The sequence below is a fragment of the Pleurodeles waltl genome, chromosome 9 (assembly GCF_031143425.1).
Source record: "Pleurodeles waltl isolate 20211129_DDA chromosome 9, aPleWal1.hap1.20221129, whole genome shotgun sequence".
In the NCBI taxonomy this organism is placed as follows: Eukaryota; Metazoa; Chordata; class Amphibia; order Caudata; family Salamandridae; genus Pleurodeles; species Pleurodeles waltl.
In genome coordinates, this window is record NC_090448.1 from 997,329,191 (window position 1) to 997,348,179 (window position 18,989).

At 43.9% G+C, this 18,989-nt stretch overlaps 1 protein-coding gene across 6 annotated transcripts in view; it reads left to right on the plus strand.

The window, feature by feature from the left end:
• The window catches only part of STYX (serine/threonine/tyrosine interacting protein), a 363,082-nt gene that overhangs the window by 209,800 nt on the left and 134,293 nt on the right, over nucleotides 1–18,989 (plus strand). The window lies entirely within an intron of this gene.

Genomic DNA, 18,989 nt, shown 5'->3' on the forward strand with positions numbered 1-18,989 from the left:
ACAAGAATAAAACTGTAGGGCTAAAGGTAGATGGTGGTAAAAGAGTGCAATAAAAAAATCTAAAAGCTGACTTCTTTAAACATGTTCCAATATTTAGAGCTGTAAATATCAGGTGATAAAGGTGTTTGTGTCCATTTCAGACCGATGTAAGGCTAAATTGATCCACATCTGTGAATTGGGTATCAGACAGATCTCAATGGCAAGTGCTTAAGACCTTGAGCTATTTTCACCCTTCGACGTGAGTTCAAATGAAAATGAACTGGACAGTTAGTTATGCAGAAATAATTTAAAGTAAAAATGTGTAGTGTAATAGATAAAATCCACCTAGGATACTTTGTAAAGTAATTGAAGTACCAATAACAACACAGTTTAGACAGACTGGATTTTTAACTGATGACTCTAGCAAGAACAGAGTTGTGGCCACTTTTATAAATGTTTGTAATAAAGAGGCTGGCATTTGAATTGTTATCCTGTTGGTGGGAAAAACAATTTTATGATGCATGAGTAATTATTTGTAGAATTGCTTTGACCTGTGTGACAGGAGAGGTTCTTTGAGAGCACAGATTCGCTAAGTGCATCTCATGAGAGGCAAAACATTTGATTCTGAAAATGTTAAATTTATATGTTTTATGCAGCTCTCATTTATTCTGTGCCAGTCAAGTTCCATGTATTCCTATTTGCAAGTTGACCCATCTTTCCATGTCTGCATTCTGTCCCATTTGTGACCAGTAACATTATTTCCGCTCTGTCAACTGTAGGCACAGCCTAGATAGATGGAATCAGTCCAGTCAGATTCTCTGCACCGCGGTTAAGGCACCGGTTTCCTCCAAGGTTTGATATATACACTTCTAGAGGGGGCTTGGTTTTTCCAAAGTCAGCACCAACCGAGACTGATTTCTTGGTCTCTCTCCGAACTTATTTCCAATGCAGACGTCTATGTCTGGTAACATTGAAATCTCAGAGGTTTCTCCTTTATTTCATGATGTATTAGTCAACAGTCTGTACAGGAAACAGGGGTTAAAGTCCCCAATTAAAACAAAGGGATTAAAGTCCTCAATAAAAAAGAAAGGGTTAAAGTCCCCATTAAAAAGGTGTTAAAGTCCCCAACAAAACAGTGGGGTTAGAGTCCCCAACAAACTGATAGCAATTTAGAATTTGTTTAAAAGTAGAGGGAGTTTAGGTGTCCTGCTTCTCCACTGAATAATGATGTTACATTACCGGCCCATGTAAACCTTCTCAGATTTGTGAGTATTTTTGTGATTCCTAAGAAGTAAGAGAATGGGTAACCTATTTAATACACATACCTTGGCGGATCAAGCACAGCCAAAAGATTTTCTTGCTTTTGAAATAATAATGAAAACAGGCATTTTCAATGCAACGGGTCGCGCATTTGCTCGTGTTATAGTTATTTGCGTTGTAAAGAAAAAGAAAAATGCAGCGCCATCGCGCTGTGTGGGAAACAAACAGATAAAGTAGTCCAGAAACCATGCTGAAAACATGGAGCCTCGCATGTTTTTAGTAGTTTACGGGTGCTGTGTAGGTGGGCTAAACACCAGAAAAGACATGACATATGCATGCCTTTCACAAATGAAAGTAAGAGGATTTTAAAAGGCAAGCACACAAACCAATGTAAGTGACTGATGTGACATGGGTGTGGTTTGAAGCCCAGAGAGAGATTACAGAATGAAGGAGCGCTTTGCGCTCACCCATAAAAAGGGACTTCTGTCTGGACTTTTTCCTGAAACACAGGAATTACAGCACTAGGGGAAAATTCAGACTTCCAATTCCAGACTACCTGCACATTTGCCTTAGATACATTAAATTGTCTTTGTGTAACATTGTATACACTAGGTACGAAAAACATAAGATTAACGCAATTTGAAATATTAGATATATGGGAGGACTATGCCTGGGAGTGATTAGTAAAACACCATGGTAAAAAGAGACATGAAAAAGAATAGTAGTAAAGTGGACAGGGAAATAGGGGAACAAAGAGAGGAATAAGGTAGGCAGGTTGAATTAATATAAGAAAAATGTTACCTAACCAGACCTTCGACACCGTCAGAGCCAAAGCCAGAGGAGGGAAACTTCATTATAGATGTGTTATTAAATGGAACAATATTTTCCCTTTCTATACGAACAGCCTAATATATATAGTAGACAAGAAAATGGAAGTGAATCAGACTAAAACTTCAACATTACTTATACCCGTTGTATCTCCCAACAACTGAGATGTCTAAAAGGTCAGTTTGCACTGCATTGTCCACTGCAGTTATTTTTACAGACAATGTGATACGCAGTAGGATCGATCATTTTGTGGGTGATGTTGAAAAAGTAGAGTTCCTTGGAGAGTTTACCCTTATCATGAAAAATCATGTTTTAGAACATGTGCAAACATATGCTTCAAGATTTGAAAGAACATGGGGCCAGGGTACATGACAAGAAAGTGGAATTAAAATATGAATGGGATACAGAGCTGCAGAATATTGATTACCAAGCACTCCTCCTTCAAGTTGGGGGAAGAAGCGGCACCATGTCTGATGCATTTCGTATCCACAATTAAGAAGATAAAACAAGTATGTTTGATGGCTAACCTCCAAAAAGTCTTTGACTTAGGCAGAGCTATTAGCGTTTGCTAAAGACTATCCAAATGTTAGGGAAATGCTGAGCAATGGTATACCCATACAGAAAGGATACTAAAGATAGGACAATTGACAATAAGGGACTAAGATCCAATTTTTTCGATCATCTTTCAACAGAGATATAGAAAAAGTGTAGAAGAACTGCCAACTTAAATTTAACATTTTAACACATGATTATACTAAAAAAGAAAGTAGACTGGAATAAATTAATAGAAGGCGACCAGACTAAGGGCGAAACAATCAATGCCTTTTATGCCTGAGTAAATAAGTTGTTTTCAGCACATAATGGCATGGATCCAAAGGAGGAAGGAGTGGCAAGTGCATTGGTTGGCTGTTTTGTTCAGTGTTCATATAAGGAAATCTATTAATGATACAATACCTTGTTGGACTGCAAAACCATTGACAGAAATGCTTGCCACAGCACAGTATGATAATGATGACAAAAGGAAAAATCCACGAAGGATTTGAAGGGACAGGTTTTATTGCAGCACCATAATAATAGGCCCAAAGAATTTTGCCATTATAGAGTGTAGGGTTCATATAATTATTGATACTGTTAGTAAAGATAATGTTTTTGCAGACTACATGGCAATACAGACTGCTCAGCTTGAGAATGCATTAGTGTATATCTTACTGTGTTAATGTATTGACAATTGACCCTGGACACTTAAGTCCCGAAGAATTGTGTAAATCGGCAACCTCCCAGGAGATACAACAATGGCAAAATGAAGGAACATTATCGTATGTGATTTGTGTGGAACCTGGGAGAATAAGATTGCCTGATGTATGGTTTGAAATATGGCACTAACTACACACAGACCCATCATTTTTTCAGCGGGGTGCAATGTGCAGGCATTTCTCACAGTTTTGGTAAAATGCAAACTTATGCAAACATGCTGAAGCTGTATGTCAAACATGCATGACTTGTGGACTTCATACTGCTGGAAAGGAGATATAAATGGAAAGAGGACATATTATACCATCTGTAGCACCTTTTGAACATTTACAAAATTATTATATTGGAATGCCTCCAACAAATATTTGTATGCTCTGGTGGTAGTCTGTATGTTTTCAGGTTTGATGGAAGCCAATCTCTCTAAGTCGAATGATGATTCCATGAATGTTGCAAAGAACTTGTTGAAGAAACTATTTCCAAGGTTGAAGGTGCCTAAAATATTACCATTGGACAATGGGCCACATTTTGTGAACCGTCGGCTAAGCATATAATTTGGGTGCCCAAAGCCTTAGCTATCAAGCAGAAGTTCCATTGTGTATATAGCATCCACAAGCAATTGGCACAGGGAGAAAATGTGCACTGAAACAAATTTGCATGGGTGGACCTTCTACCTTTGGCACTTGTGAGTATGTGCAGCACACTTGGTTCATCAAGCAAACTGAGCCTCCATGAAATCGTCACAGGGTGCCAGATGTCTGGCTTCCCAATATGCTGCATTGTTTCATTTGTCTAACAAACTGTATTGCCCTGACTAAGCAAGTACAACCTTTGCACCAGCTGATGAAGAAAGCTTTGCTGGCACCTCTGTAGACCCCAGGGCATGATCTTAACCCTGGCTTGTGGGTCGTAGAAAAACATTTTCAGAGAACAAACTGCCTATAGCAGAGGTGGAAAGGTCCAGTACAAATTCTGCTTGTGACCAATACTGGATTAAAATGTACTAATTATAAAAATTGATTTGTGACTCTCTATGTGAAGAAGGCACCTGCATTGGTATGTCAAGAGCAGTCTGAATGTGGGCCAGATTTACTGCAAGCAGTGCATACCAGCAGCCTCAATATAATCTCAGAACAAAAGTGCAAAGGAACTATAAGGAATGAAAAAAAGTGATAATGAACTCATAATTGCTAGAAACCTCTGTGAGCCTTACATCTACTTTCTTTTGGGAAATAATGGATAGAGAAAGAAAAGAGAAGTTGCTAGAACTAAAAGGAACATTTCTACTAAACATGCTGGTATGATAGTAGCATTTTTGTTGTGCTTAATTAGTTTGTGCCATATTCACCTATGAAATATTAATGCTCATTATATTGCCTACGTCATCTCCCGTATTACAAGGTGTCCATGATCATCACCATGAGGAATATAAAGACAATGTTGCTGTACAGGTTATGATTGCTTTTCATAGATAAAGGAATTTTCAGACTGTTGGATATGTTTGAAACTCCCAGCAACAGTAGAAACAAAATGCCTTTCTTGCATCCTCCTTTGTTTGTTTCTTGGAACCCAGCAAATAACCATCTATATATAATAACACATTAACTATTGTATAACAAGCACACTTAAGAAATCTATATCGAGAATAGACAATTATAACTGGTTGTAGTAATTTACAGAAACCAGTTAATACAGTGGAAACAGGGATTTGCTACATTTTACCATCCTGTCTTGGAGATCTCTGGAGTTCCTTATGTGGGTGCATTACTCAAAAATAGACACCAATATGCAATATTGTATCTTATCGGCTAATACTCCACGAACATTAGGATTGCATGCCAAAGGGTAAAGTTCAAGGCTCCTTCCTTTACAGGAAGGTACGGCCAAAGTCAAATGAAGCCTGCAGGAAAATCTGCTAAATTGTATCTTTTTACTCTGGAAGTTTCTGGTTAGGCCTATTCTGATTTACGTTTTAAACTAATGGGTGAAAGAGGCGAATATTAAAATCAAGAAGTCCAAAGTGGTAATTCTGTCTGATATATCCTTGCAGCCCCTGTGAAATATTTGTTTCCTGGCTCAAATGTTTCAATCACCACTAATGGTGTCTTGAACATATATACATGGAGAGTTGCTGGTTTGAAGTGTTCCGGGCTCTCTTTAGTGCTGTAATTTTCCACCTCTGCATTCTGTCCCATTTGTGAGCAGTGACATTATTTTTACTCTGTCAATTCTATTGCACACAGATAATACAATAATTAAAATTATTTGAAATGGGTTCCATTGCTGTGATGAACTTTCTTAGAAATTTGAGTGAAAATAAAATACAGTGATGAAAGAATTTACCACTGATAAAAGGAAATTTAATTTAGGGGAATAAAAAATGTTGTTTTGGGGTACAGCTTTTTGAATATCTTCATAAACCTAGGAGTAGAGAGATCAACGGAGAAATAAGTGTTCTTAAAAATAATAAAATGTACTTCCAAAGTACATTCCTTCCAGCTTTAAAGAATTGGACTAAGTATCACTTTCTTTCTCAGGAGTGACTTGGTCTCTTTAGGTAAAGCCAACACTCCCTACCTACCAATGAGTGAACAGCTGGATACAATTACAAGCCCAGTCCTCCTCCTCCATTTCAAATCCAAGTCTACCAGATAGTGAGGCGGTCTGGTTTGCTAACAACATCAAGGGGACATTTTGAAATCTTCCCTGGGAAGGCATTTCACCCTTTGCTTACCATTGCTTTGTAACTCACATTTGCTTATTTAGGCTGTGCAATTTGAGTTCCTTCCTCCTATGGAACATAGCCGTTTTACTGTATTCTTCAGTTGCTCGCTTTCAGTAAACAGGCCTATAAATCTTGGTCTTATTTTGTCACATTTGCTGTGCATTCAAAGATGGTTGTCCAGTTCTGTGGTCCGAGGAAGCTTGGTAATTGCTTTTCCTTCCCTGATTTAAAAGTGAGAAGATTTATGTGACGATCCTGCTGAGTACTCATGTGAAAGGAGTGGCTGTAGGATGTTATTTTTTCAGCACACAACAGAATTTAAATGTCTGTTAATGAACAGTGATGTTATTTCAGAATATATCAGAATTAGGAAAGCAAACCTGAAGATTTTTTGTACTTCTGAAGTGTGGTGTAAACAAATATTTTCATACAATCATAACAAATAGATACATTATTGTTTGTGCGCTGTATAGTTCTGTCAATAAAACGGTATGTCTGTCCAAATGTGATGGTCATTTCAATTGAAAATGTGTTGTCTGTAATGGGATTGCGCTACCACACCATGCATACTCTCCTCTGTACAACTCTACTCTTCTCCACTCTATTCCAGTCCACTCTACAGCACTCTACTCCACAACACACTGCAACACTCTATTCCCCTCTACTCCGCTCCGTGCTACTCCATTATTTACCACTCCGCTCTACGCCACTCTTGGCCACTTCACTGTTGAGCACTTCCACCTACACCACTCCACAACACTATAATCCATTCTATGACACTGTACTCCGTTCTGTGTCCTGCCACTACATGCTATGGCACTCTACTCTGACACTCTACGCCAACACACACCACTCTCATTCCACACCACTCTACCCTACAACACTGCACTCCACATTGTGCCCCTCCACTCTACGCCACAAGACTCCATTCTACATCACTCCACTGTACGCCACTCTACAACACTTCACTCTACCCAAACTCTAGCCACTGCAATCTAGGCAGCTGTACTCCAGTCTATTATACTCCACTGAACACTCCTCTTTAATACTCTACCCCACTCAATGCCCCTCTACTAAACTTCACTCTGCGCTACTCCACATGACCCCACTCTACAGCATTCCACACCACGGCACCACTCCACTTTATTCGACTCTAAGCTTCCCCCTTCTGCTCTACCCCCTCTGCTCTACCACCCTCCTCTGTATGCTCCTCCACCCTGCCCCCGCACTGAGAAGTCATTCAATGCCCCTCCGCTCTACTCTGACCCTCCACGACACTACACCATAAAACTCTGACACTCTATGCAACTTCATGCCACTTATTGCCTTGAAACTCCACACCACTCTTCTCCTTGCCCCTCCGACATTTACTCCACTCTATGTCCCATCACTCTGTGGCCCCTACTCTGCGCCACGACCCCAGTTTACTGTGCTCCACGACTCCCCCCTCCACTCTGCACCACGACCCCCCCCCCCCCCCCCACTCTATGCCACAACCCCCTCCACAAGACCCCCCTCCGCTCTGCGGCACGACCCCCCTCCATTCTGCACCACGACCCCCTCTACTCCACTCTCTGCCGCTCCACTCCCCACCATTGTATTCTATGCCACTCTATACAACAGCACTTTAAGCCTCGACACTCTACACCCCTAATTTTTAGCCATGCTGCACAGCAGCCACGCTGGTGTACACCATGGCTAAAAAACATTGGCAAAACCAATAGCTCTTGCATAGGTGAGACCTATTTGCTTTGCTAATGCTTGTTTAATTCACCTTCTTATTCCCAGTAAAGATGTGAAAAGTCTGAAACATCTTATAATGAAGAAAGTACCTTTTAGGCTATAGACAACCTTGTGGTCCCTTATTTTGAATGTTAATACCTGAGTGCACAAAGTACATTAGCCCTTTCACTGATTCTCCCTGTACTAAAGCTTCTCTAAGTGTGTTGCTTGAGTAATAAATATGTATAAACTATATTGTTTGGCAAGGCTGTTACAGTAAAAGGGTGTTTTCAGAGGTACTCTAATGTGAACACAGGGTAGACCTGAAACTAAAGACCAGGTTTAGAAAATCATTTTGATGCTCTGTAAACGTGAGGTTTGATTATTATTTTTATTTTTTTATTGTGCAATGCATGGCCATGTATGCTTGTTTTCTGTTGAGTGTAAAAGTGTATGTTTCACACAATCCGCTTTACTTTAGGAGGTAGAAAGGACTTTGTCAATGAATGGTCGTTCCTGTTCGTCCATTCAGAATTAATCTTTGGTGAATAACATGTAAATGTTTATTTGCTAAATGTGAACTGAATGTGAACTTTTATCTTGTCATCTTTTTTAGCACTGGAATGCCGGTAGCATTGGTGTTTGTTTAAATGTCATGTTAGCTAGATAATTGGCCTTGGATCGTGCTGCTTATTTTATCTTCATTGGCCTAATAGGCATCATAATTTGCCTTTCTTTGCTGCATTGTTTTGTCGGTTTTACAATAAGAAATGGATGAGTACGAGGTAAATCATTTGTAAGCTGTAGTAAGTCCTCCCAACACCAGTTAGATAACCAAAACGTTGTCAAATCATATGCACTGTACGGTGAAAAAGTGCATTATTATAAATGGTTATACCCAAAGTGGAGTAAAGCTGGATCTACCTTAAAAAAGGATGAAACCCATGGCCACAAGAGGTGGCTTGTTTTATCTCAGGACTGCTCTTATCCAGAAACAGGATACTTAATTTGACACGGCCACTTCTCAATCTCTTTGTGGAAATGTATAAATAAGAGTAGAATGTCTTATTTATTTTTGTTCAATCCACCAAGAGACTTACACCATAGAGGCATTCGATGTTGGGACAACATTCTGAGTCACCAAGATCAACATCCGGACTTAAAATGTCATGTGCTTCATCAGTGACTAAAAGCATTTCAGATTGTCTTCTATTTCACTGGCTCCTTTTGGTTCAATGAATGTTACAATCCTGTCTGATTATCCATTTTGAGCACCTTGGCGTCCTTTATATCTTCCGCCAACAACAATTCTAGTCATGATGTTTTTTTCTGACCTACTTCTACGCCACCTATCAGAACATTGCCTCCTTCTCAAAATCATCTAAGAGTGAGGCATTTTTCAGTGAAAATATCACATTCACCTCCTGCTCCAGTCACTAATTCTTTGCAGGAGTATCTGCCACTGCAGAAGCATAGGCGTGAGAGGAGAGCCTCAATTCCAAGTCATCATTAGCTCTTCTGCAAGATACTCTGATACTTAGTCCTGATATACTTCAACATCTTTGACTGGATCACCTTCTCGAGTTCCTCTTGTGAAGTACATCAACGTTTTTCAAGGTGTTGCCTGGAGTCGCAGTACTATAAAATATTCCAACAAGAGACTACTCATACTGCAGTATCTGTAGTCAGGGAAACCCTGCAGCCACGACCTACACCTAGACCTTTGCTTCCTCTAGACCAGGTCTACTAATCCAGGAACTATACTAGTTTCTGGATTAGTAGACCTGGCAGAGGAACCTTCCTGTCTCCAACTATGACTAAAAGCTGTAGCACCCCTTTTTCTTAAAAAATACACTACTTCAGAACAGAATCAAGCTTTTCTCCACCTGGATCCTAAAACTGCTTCAACTGTTTTCTCAGCTGTCAATAAATGCCCCAGTCGCTACTACAGAAACAATTGTTCTGCCTGATAGGCAGTGCAAGAGGTTGTATGCCTTGGGAAAGGTATGTGTTACTGATGCCACTGCACTTAATGATGTTAGTGTTACAACTCTTTGGCAGTGACTTTGGGTGACAGTGCAAATATTTGCTGTGGAGCTACCTAATTAACCCAGACAAGACTTCAGCAAGGAGATACACAGACCTTTTCTGATTTTAAATCTGCTTATGAGTGTGGTGATAGTCCAATGATTGGGGATATCTGTGGTATTACACTGCGGTCCTCTACGTGGTTGCACTTGACAACTCTGATGCCAGATGCGCAAACAGCAATGGCTGCCGCAGATATCAAGGGGTGGGGAAAAAGATTTGGGAGGGTGTTAATAAATAAAAATAAAAACAAAACAAAAACTAAAGTTGGTCGCCGGCGCCATCCTCTCCTGCTGCCTCGCTCGTGCTCCTTTCCTGTTCTGGTGTCCCAGCATTTACTGGCTCACAGAAGAGGCTCCCAGCAATCCTGGTGCTGCTTACATGCTAAAAATAGCATGTAAGCAGCATTAGACACAACCTTGAGGCCTGTGCAGTTTCTCTGGTCCAGCCGGGTACAGCCATTTTAGGCAGTCCAAACACATGCGCACTTAGTGCACACAATTCCTCATCCCCCATCTCGCCTCCAGTGGCCCAGCCTCACCCTCCCTGCTGGCTGAGCCAGCAGCAGAAAAATAAAATGATATTCAAATATTGTTTCATGTTTCTACTACTGGCACTTAGCCAGTGGGGGACGCTTCTCCGCCATTGCGGAGGAGCCGACCCTGTGCACAAATAAAAATGTTAAACCTTCCCTTTTGTGGTTCCTCACTGTGGATCATACAGAAGAAGTGGTCTACATGAGAAATAAGACAGAGACACCGAAAGCTGTAAGAATAAAATATAATATGACCAAAAGGAATGCAGATACTACCAGTGCTAGAGGGTTGGATTCCTTCAATGGCCCTATAAATCTCAGCAGCAACACCACCAACCACAACAGAGGTACTCCTATCACAAACTAGGCTCCAGAGCAAAATCATCCATCCAGCCAATTCATGTGGACATCACCCCCCCCCCCAGCTCTATCCAATAAATTGTCTGTCCTCCCACATGCAGAACTCTGTCGAGGAGTTGTATTTCTGAACATCCATGACTGCATTGAAATATGACAAAATTGTATTTAAAATTATTCTAGATGACTACTCTCTTTCTTTAATACAAATAATCTGCCACTGCCTAACCCACTGTTGTCTACATGTTTGCAACGAGTTGGCAATCTTACTGAAGAACAGGGCAATCGAGTCTGGCCCGTATCTACAGAGGGAACATCATCTATTTAAGGTAAGTCGTGGTCAGAACAAAAGGCCCAAAGCAGGTCTTTAGAGCCATCAGATTTCTGCAGTTCGCCATCAAATGGATCAAAATAAAAACATTCTGCTTGCTGTTGCTTCATCAAAGGTTCCCTCACTTGAGAAAGGATGCTGAATGTGTGCAATCTATCTTCAAGGCACATATTTTCATATTCCAAATGTAAAAGAGAAAACAAAAACACACACAAGAAGTTCTATTTGCCTTCTGATGAGGAACGATCTCTTCCAGTATGCTGCCCTCTCCTTTGGGCTGAAGTCTGCTGCTAGAACTTTCTCAAAATGTGTTGTGGTGGCAGCCCATTTACGTTGTCAAGTAATTTAGATTTGCCATTTCTGATGGATACAACTACCTGTGGATTCCTCACCTAATGAATTCTCCCATGGCGCCAGCATTCAACGGAAATCTTCTTCCTAGTCTCTGCACGTCGACGAGGACGTCACTCTAGCCCACGCGACGCCGTCTGACGTCATACAGGCAATAAGAGGTCCTCGACGACGTGCCGACGTCAGTTCCCTTTTTTCCGTGCATTCGAAGCGGTTATCTTCGAGGGAGCAACTGTTACTTTGGTGGTTACAGTGTATTTTTTGCTGCGTAGTCCTTCTCTGCAGTAATAATGTCGCAGAGAAAGTCTGGTTTCAAGCCTTGTCGAGAGTGTGGGGGCAAGATGTCAGTTACAGATCCTCACTCCGACTGCCTTTGGTGTTTGAGCTCCGACCACGACGTCTCAACTTGCGATTCATGCCAGCACATGAATCCGAAGGCCCTCAAGGAACGTGAGGCTAAGTTGTTTATGGCGAAGTCGAAGAAAGAAAAGCATCACAAGAAGTCTTCTTCGGCAAGGCATCGGCGTCATCGAGACTCCCGGTGCCGTAGATTCACGTCGCCATTCAAGCAAGGAGACTCGTTCCAGGTCGCCTTCGGATCGGCGCCGGAGGACTTGGGAGGTCAGTCCCACGGTCACGCCGCATCCGTCGACGCCGTTGCCCTCTCCGGCGTCACCGACTTCACCTGGGCAGGCGTCGGTGATTGAGGTGATGCAGCCTCTTGTGTTGTCTCCGGCGTCGCAGACGTCGAGGCTGGCGTCGGGGTCGCCTTCGATACAGGCACCCCAGTATCTGGCTTTTCCCACCCCTGGAGCCGATAGTACCGCATTCCTAAATGCGATGTATACCATCTTCCAACAGATGGCTCCAGGGGGTGCTCCGGCTGGTCCTTTGGCCTTTTCATTGGGTGATCCTGCGCCTCTACGGCCGGCACCCTTTATGCCCTTTCTCCCTTTTGGGAACCTGGGCCCGGCGCCGGTGTCAGCGCCGGTGGCCGCTCCGGTGGCCGCTCCGGTGGCTTCAGAGGGATTGGCCCCGGAGATTTCCATCCCGTCGACGTCGGGATTTCGTCCTGTGACTCCGGGGGGTCCATCTGCTCCAAGTTCTCTTCGTCCTGCTCTTTCATCGGCGTCGAAGTTGCCTGTGGCGCCGGACGCGGCGTCAGTTGCTTCTGGGGATCGGCGCCGATCTTCGACTTCGGCGGAGGCCATGTCGACTCCGCGTATCGAGCAGAGGCTACATTCGAGGAGACGGGCTCTTCGTCTATTGGAAGAGCAGGAGTACCAACGAGTCCTGGAGGGAGGAGAACTGGAGGACTCTGGTGATGGGCTGCATGGTCTGGATACAGCCAGTGGGCTGGACACTTTCCCTGAGTGGGATCTTTCGTCTCCAGGGGAATATACGGAGGAGGCGGCTTCCTTTCACGCTGTAGTACGGAAGGCAGCTAACTTTCTGGACCTGCCTTTGCCGGTGGCAGAGGCGAAGCAGAATCTTCTAACGGAGGTGCTACATCCGGCCTCTGCTGCAGCGGAGCCTCTCTTGCCGTTTAATGAGGCTTTGCTTGATCCGGTGCTAGAGGTGTGGAAGAGGCCAGTATCTTCCTCAGTGGTTCATAGGGCTGTGGCCAGGAGGTATCGAGCTGCGCCATCTGACCCTGGCTTTCTTTGTAGACACCCTACACCGGAGAGCTTGGTGGTGCAAGCCTCCTGTTCATCAAAATCAGCGCCTGGATCTTTCCCGACGGTGCCTGGAGACAGGAACTCGAAAAAGCTGGATGCGCAGTCCAAGAATTTTTTTTCATCCTGCAGTCTGGCGTTGAAGGCCACCAACGCAACTTGCATTCTGGGGAGATACATCCATGCTCTTATGGATGACATTTCGTCATCATTTACGGAGCTTCCCCAGGGTCTTTTGGATGTTGTTTCGGACGCCCAGGCTGCCGCGACCCAGATTATTCAGTCTGGGCTGGACACGACCGACTCGGTGGCTAGGGCAATGGGCACGGCTGTGGTGGCAAGGAGACAGGCCTGGCTCCGTAATTCGGGGTTTTCTGCGGATGTGCAGTCAACCCTATTGGACCTCCCGTTTGATGGGGACAAACTGTTTGGGGCCAAGGCAGATTCGGCCTTGGAGCGATTTAAGGAGAGCAGGGCCACAGCCAAATCGTTAGGGCTCCAAGCTCCTTCTTCCTCTGCCTCTTCCAGATTTTTCAGGAGGTTTCGTGGATTTGGGCGTGGCTCTTCCTCCTCTTCCTTTCGGGGGAGATTCCAGCAACCTGCCTCTTCCCATCCCTATAGATCTTTTAGAGGGAGAGGTAGGGCCCGCACCAGAGGAGCCTCTCAGCAGCACTCTGCCTCTTCCTCGTCCTCTGGAGGGGTGCAGCAGGGAAAGCAGCCTTAGGCTTCCACCATTTCCCACTCACTCCTCTCCTGTAGGGGGAAGATTACGGCATTTTCTCCGCAAGTGGAAGACTATTACAACGGACACTTGGGTTCTCAGTATTGTGGGAAAAGGCTACACCCTTCCCTTTCGGGAGTTCCCGCCCCCCATCCCGCCTCACCCATCTTATTGTTCAGAAGAACACCTCTTGTTGCTAGAACAGGAGGTACAAGTCCTCCTTTCAAAGGGCACGGTGGAGTTGGTCCGAGAGCAGGAAAGGGGTCGAGGTTGTTACTCAAGGTATTTCCTCATTCCCAAGAAGGATGGTCGGTTGAGACCAATCCTGGATCTGAGTATCTTGAATTGGTTCCTCAAACAGGAAAAGTTCAAGATGCTGACCCTAGCTCAGGTGCTTTTGGCGTTGAACAATGAAGATTGGATGGTGTCTGTCGACTTGCAGGATGCTTACTTTCATATCCCGATACTCAAGTCACACAGGAAGTATCTCCGGTTTGTGGTAGGATCGCAGCACTATCAGTTTGCGGTCCTTCCGTTTGGTCTTACTTCAGCACCTCGAGTCTTCACGAAGGTGATGTCGGTGGTTGCGGCAGAGCTCAGAAGGAAGGGGATAGCAGTATTCCCTTACTTGGACGACTGGTTGATCAAAGCCAAGTCTCCGGAGCTTGTGTTGCATCATCTGCAGTCAACGACTCAGTTGTTGTTCGACCTGGGCTTTTCGGTGAACGAGCCCAAATCTCACCTGGAGCCCTCTCAGCGCCTCCTGTTCATAGGGGCAGTACTGGATACAACATTGAGTCGAGCCTTTCCTCCGCCTCAGCGGATTCAAGATATTCAGGAATTGGTTCCAATGTTTCGAAGTGGAGCGGTAGTTCCAGTCCTCAAGGTCCTTCGTCTGCTCGGTCTGTTTGCCTCCTGCATTCTGTTGGTCACGCATGCTCGCTGGCACATGAGGGCTCTTCAGTGGTGCCTCCGAAGGCAGTGGTCTCAACACAAAGGAGATCTAGAAGGTGCTGTCAAGATCTCCAGAGATGCTGCTGTGGACTTGAAGTGGTGGATTGCGAGCAACAATCTTTCACAAGGAAAGCAGTTCACGTAGTCGCCACCAGTGGCCACGGTCATAACTGATGCTTCCACTCTAGGGTGGGGAGCTCATCTGGGGGATCTGGAGATCAAAGGCCTTTGGTCTCCAGAGGAACAGATGTTTCACATCAATCTGTTAGAGTTACGGGCTGTACGTCTGGCTCTCAAGGCCTTCCTCCCTTCCCTTCGTGGTCAGTCGGTACAGGTCCTGACGGACAATACTACCACGATGTGGTACATAAACAAACAGGGAGGAGTAGGGTCGTACCTTTTCTGCAGAGAAGCTCTTCGACTATGGTCCTGGGCAAAGGACCATCAGATTTGCTTGGTAGCAAATCATCTGGCCGGGGTCTTGAATGTACGTGCGGACGGTCTCAGTCGCCAATTCTCGGCAGACCACGAGTGGCGTCTCCATCCAGATCAAGCCCGTTTGATCTTCCAAAGGTGGGGGTTTCCTCGGGTAGATCTGTTTGCCACTCTGGAGAACGCGCATTGTCCGTTATTCTGCAGCCTCCAGTATCCGATGCAGGGAGCGTTGGGGGACGCGTTTCAAATAACCTGGTGTGGCCAGTTGCTTTACGCGTTTCCTCCCATATCCTTGATTCCTCGAGTATTGAGGAAGATTCGCCAATACCGGGCGCTAGTCATCTTAATAGCTGCGGATTGGCCAAGGAGGGTGTGGTACTCCGACCTTCTCCAACTCTCAATGTGCCCTCCGCTCCGTCTCCCTTTCAGGGCAGACCTCCTCTCGCAGTCGCAGGGGCAGGTTTTACACCCCAACCTCCAGAGTCTGCACCTACATGCCTGGAGATTGAACGGGGCAACCTGAGTTCCTTCTCTCTTCCGCCTGATGTAGTGGATGTTATATTAGCGGCCAGGCGACACTCCACTAAATCTATCTACGCTAATAGGTGGTCTAAATTTGTTGCGTGGTGTGGAGAGAGGCAGATTGATCCCTTACATGCTCATCTATCGGACGTTTTGTCTTTTGCTCTGTCTCTAACGCAGAAAGGTTGTGCAGTGGCTACCATTAAGGGTTATTTGTCGGCCTTGTCAGCCTTCATTTGTCTTCCAGACCAACCATTGTTATTTAAATCCCCTATTGTTATCAGATTCTTGAAAGGTCTTCTAAATAAATATCCTCCAAAACCATTCGTTATGCCGCAATGGGATTTGTCCTTGGTCCTGACTTTCCTTATGGGGTCCCCTTTTGAGCCTATGCATTCTTGCCCCTTAAGGTATTTGGTTATAAAAACAGTTTTCCTGGTAGCTATAACATCTGCAAGGAGAGTGAGTGAGTTGCAGGCCTTATCGGTAAAGCCACCTTATACAACTTTTTATGGGGATAAGGTGGTGTTGAGGACCAAGGCTGCTTTCCTCCCGAAGGTTGTTTCACCGTTCCATTTGGCTCAGACAATTACTTTGTCCACGTTCTATCCTCCGCCTCATCCTTCTAAAGAGGAAGAAAGACTGCACCGTCTGGACCCAAAGAGGGCGTTGAGCTTCTTTATTGATAGAACAAAGGATTTCAGGCTGGAGGATCAGCTGTTCATCGGGTACGTGGGCAAGAGGAGAGGAAAGGCAGTCCACAAGAGAACACTCTCCAGGTGGGTTGTTCTTTGCATTAAAATCTGTTACTCTTTGGCAAAGAAGGATCCTCCTGAGGGCATTAGAGCTCATTCCACCAGAGCTAAGTCGGCCACTTCGGCCTTGGCCAGAGGTGTTCCTGTGGTCGACATCTGCAAGGCCGCAACTTGGTCGTCCCTTCACACATTTGCGAAACATTACTGTTTGGACTCTGAGGTCAGAAGGGACGGCCATTTTGCACGGTCAGTGCTGCAGGATTTCTTGGTTTGACCATTTAGGCACCCACCACCGGGCGTGGTACTGCTTTGGGACTCTATTCATTAGGTGAGGAATCCACAGGTAGTTGTATCCATCAGAAGAACGAGTTACTTACCTTTGGTAACGACTTTTCTGGTGGATACATTAGCTACCTGTGGATTCCTCACGGTCCCACCCGCCTCCCTGTTGCCTTTCTGGTCTTACCAAGTAATCCTTGAGTGCGCTCCTCTTGGTCTTCAAGGTTGCAATAGATGTTGTATATATGGATACTTGTGTATATTTATCTGTATATATATATGTATATATCTTTGTGTATATACATGATTTGCATATATTTGTTCGTTTAAAAAAAAAAGTTATATTAAATTTACAGCTATTCATTGCAATATTGTGTATTTTACAAGGTTATGGGATGTTGCCTTGCTCTTTCATTGCATTGGGTTGTTGTTCTCATGCACGTAAAAAATGTTGGTACTGACGTCGGCACGTCGTCGAGGACCTCTATTGCCTGTATGACGTCAGACGGCGTCGCGTGGGCTAGAGTGACGTCCTCGTCGATGTGCAGAGACTAGGAAGAAGATTTCCGTCGAATGCTGGCGCCATGGGAGAATTCATTAGGTGAGGAATCCACAGGTAGCTAATGTATCCACCAGAAAAGTAGTTACCGAAGATAAGTAACTCGTTCATCTGGATGATTGGCTTCTCAAAGGCACACCCAGTCAGTCTGAAAGAAAATCTCAAAAACATGTTCTCACAGCTTCATCGATTATGCCTACAGCTCAGTCCCCAATAATCAACATTAACTCCGGTTCGCACACTGATTTAGGAGCGATTTTCCACACAAAACAAAGTGTTTCCTTTGGAGGACAAAGTAAAAGTATCATCTTCTAAAAGCTTCCCACCAAACACCCTGTGAAATTGTCTTACTGCTGAGATCGATACATCCAGTATTGCAATTGTGTCAAATGCAAGACCACTTCAACAGTGATCGCCAAGTCAGTGGTTACTGAGAGAAAATGATTAGAAGGATAATGTCAAATAGTCACAGATAATGAGGCAGACTTTACTCTGGTGATGCTAGGCAATCATGATAAGAAGAAATGCCATTCCTTTAATATCTTCCCACCCAAACAATTGTAGCAGATGCCTCATCAGTGGGGTGGGTTGCTCACCTAGAAAGCCTCAATGTACAAGGCCTGTGGACCCCAAAAGAAAGCTTCTTGGAGCTCAGGGTGTGTCACATAGCTCTCCAGGTCACATCTGAACCAGATTGCGTTCTTGTGCAAACAGACTGCACCAGAAAAATGCACAGTTTAAACAAGCAGGATGGCACCAGAGATAAACCCTTCTGGCTGTAGCTGCTTGCCTGGAACCTCTTAATTAAAGTCAGTCAATCTCCCAGGACAGAAGAATCAACAGGCAGATTTTCATAGCAGCTTCTTTGAAGACATTCGTGAATAGGTGTTAGACATCAATGTGCTGCAAAACATCTTCCTGGCCTGGGGTATTCCAGCAATGGATGTGTTCTACACAGTGCAAGAAAAACTTCCTTTTCAAGAAATGAGAACCAGGATCTCTGAGAAAGCCCTTTTGATGAATTGGTCAGACATTATTATACGCTTTTCTTCTTACTTTTCCAATTCCACCAGTAATCTTGAAGTTAAGAAGCCCCAAAGCAACAATGGTAACCCTTACACCAAAATGTCCTAAGCGCTGATGGTTCACAGATCTTCAGAGGTAACTGTTACCACCCAAGAGGTTGCCATACAAACCAAACTTGCGACCAAATGTTTCTTCCAAATTGAACATCTTTGAATTTGGGGACATGGCTTATGAGACCAGACAATATAGCCGTTTGAGTTTACTGCACGCTTGGATGAATATTCTGAAAGAAGCTAAAAGATCAATAATATGAGCTTGTTATTCATTCAAGTGAAAAGAGTGTATTTACAATGTAAACAGCAAGGTTTTAATCTAATTTCTTAAGAAGTGATTTTACTAGTTAAGTATTCTTATTGTATAAAATTAATATTTCTTTACAGTAGGAAATCACAAATATATAAAATCTTTTCTAAAACAAGCTACCAATTGTGTATTAAATAACAATATTTAGATCGTAAAATTATACAACGATAATTGGCTAAAGCTAGAAACTGTCAGTTTGCCAATAAAGCTGCAATCATATTTGAAAAACAGTATTTAATGGCATGAGTAATTATTCTTATGTTGGCTTTTACAAT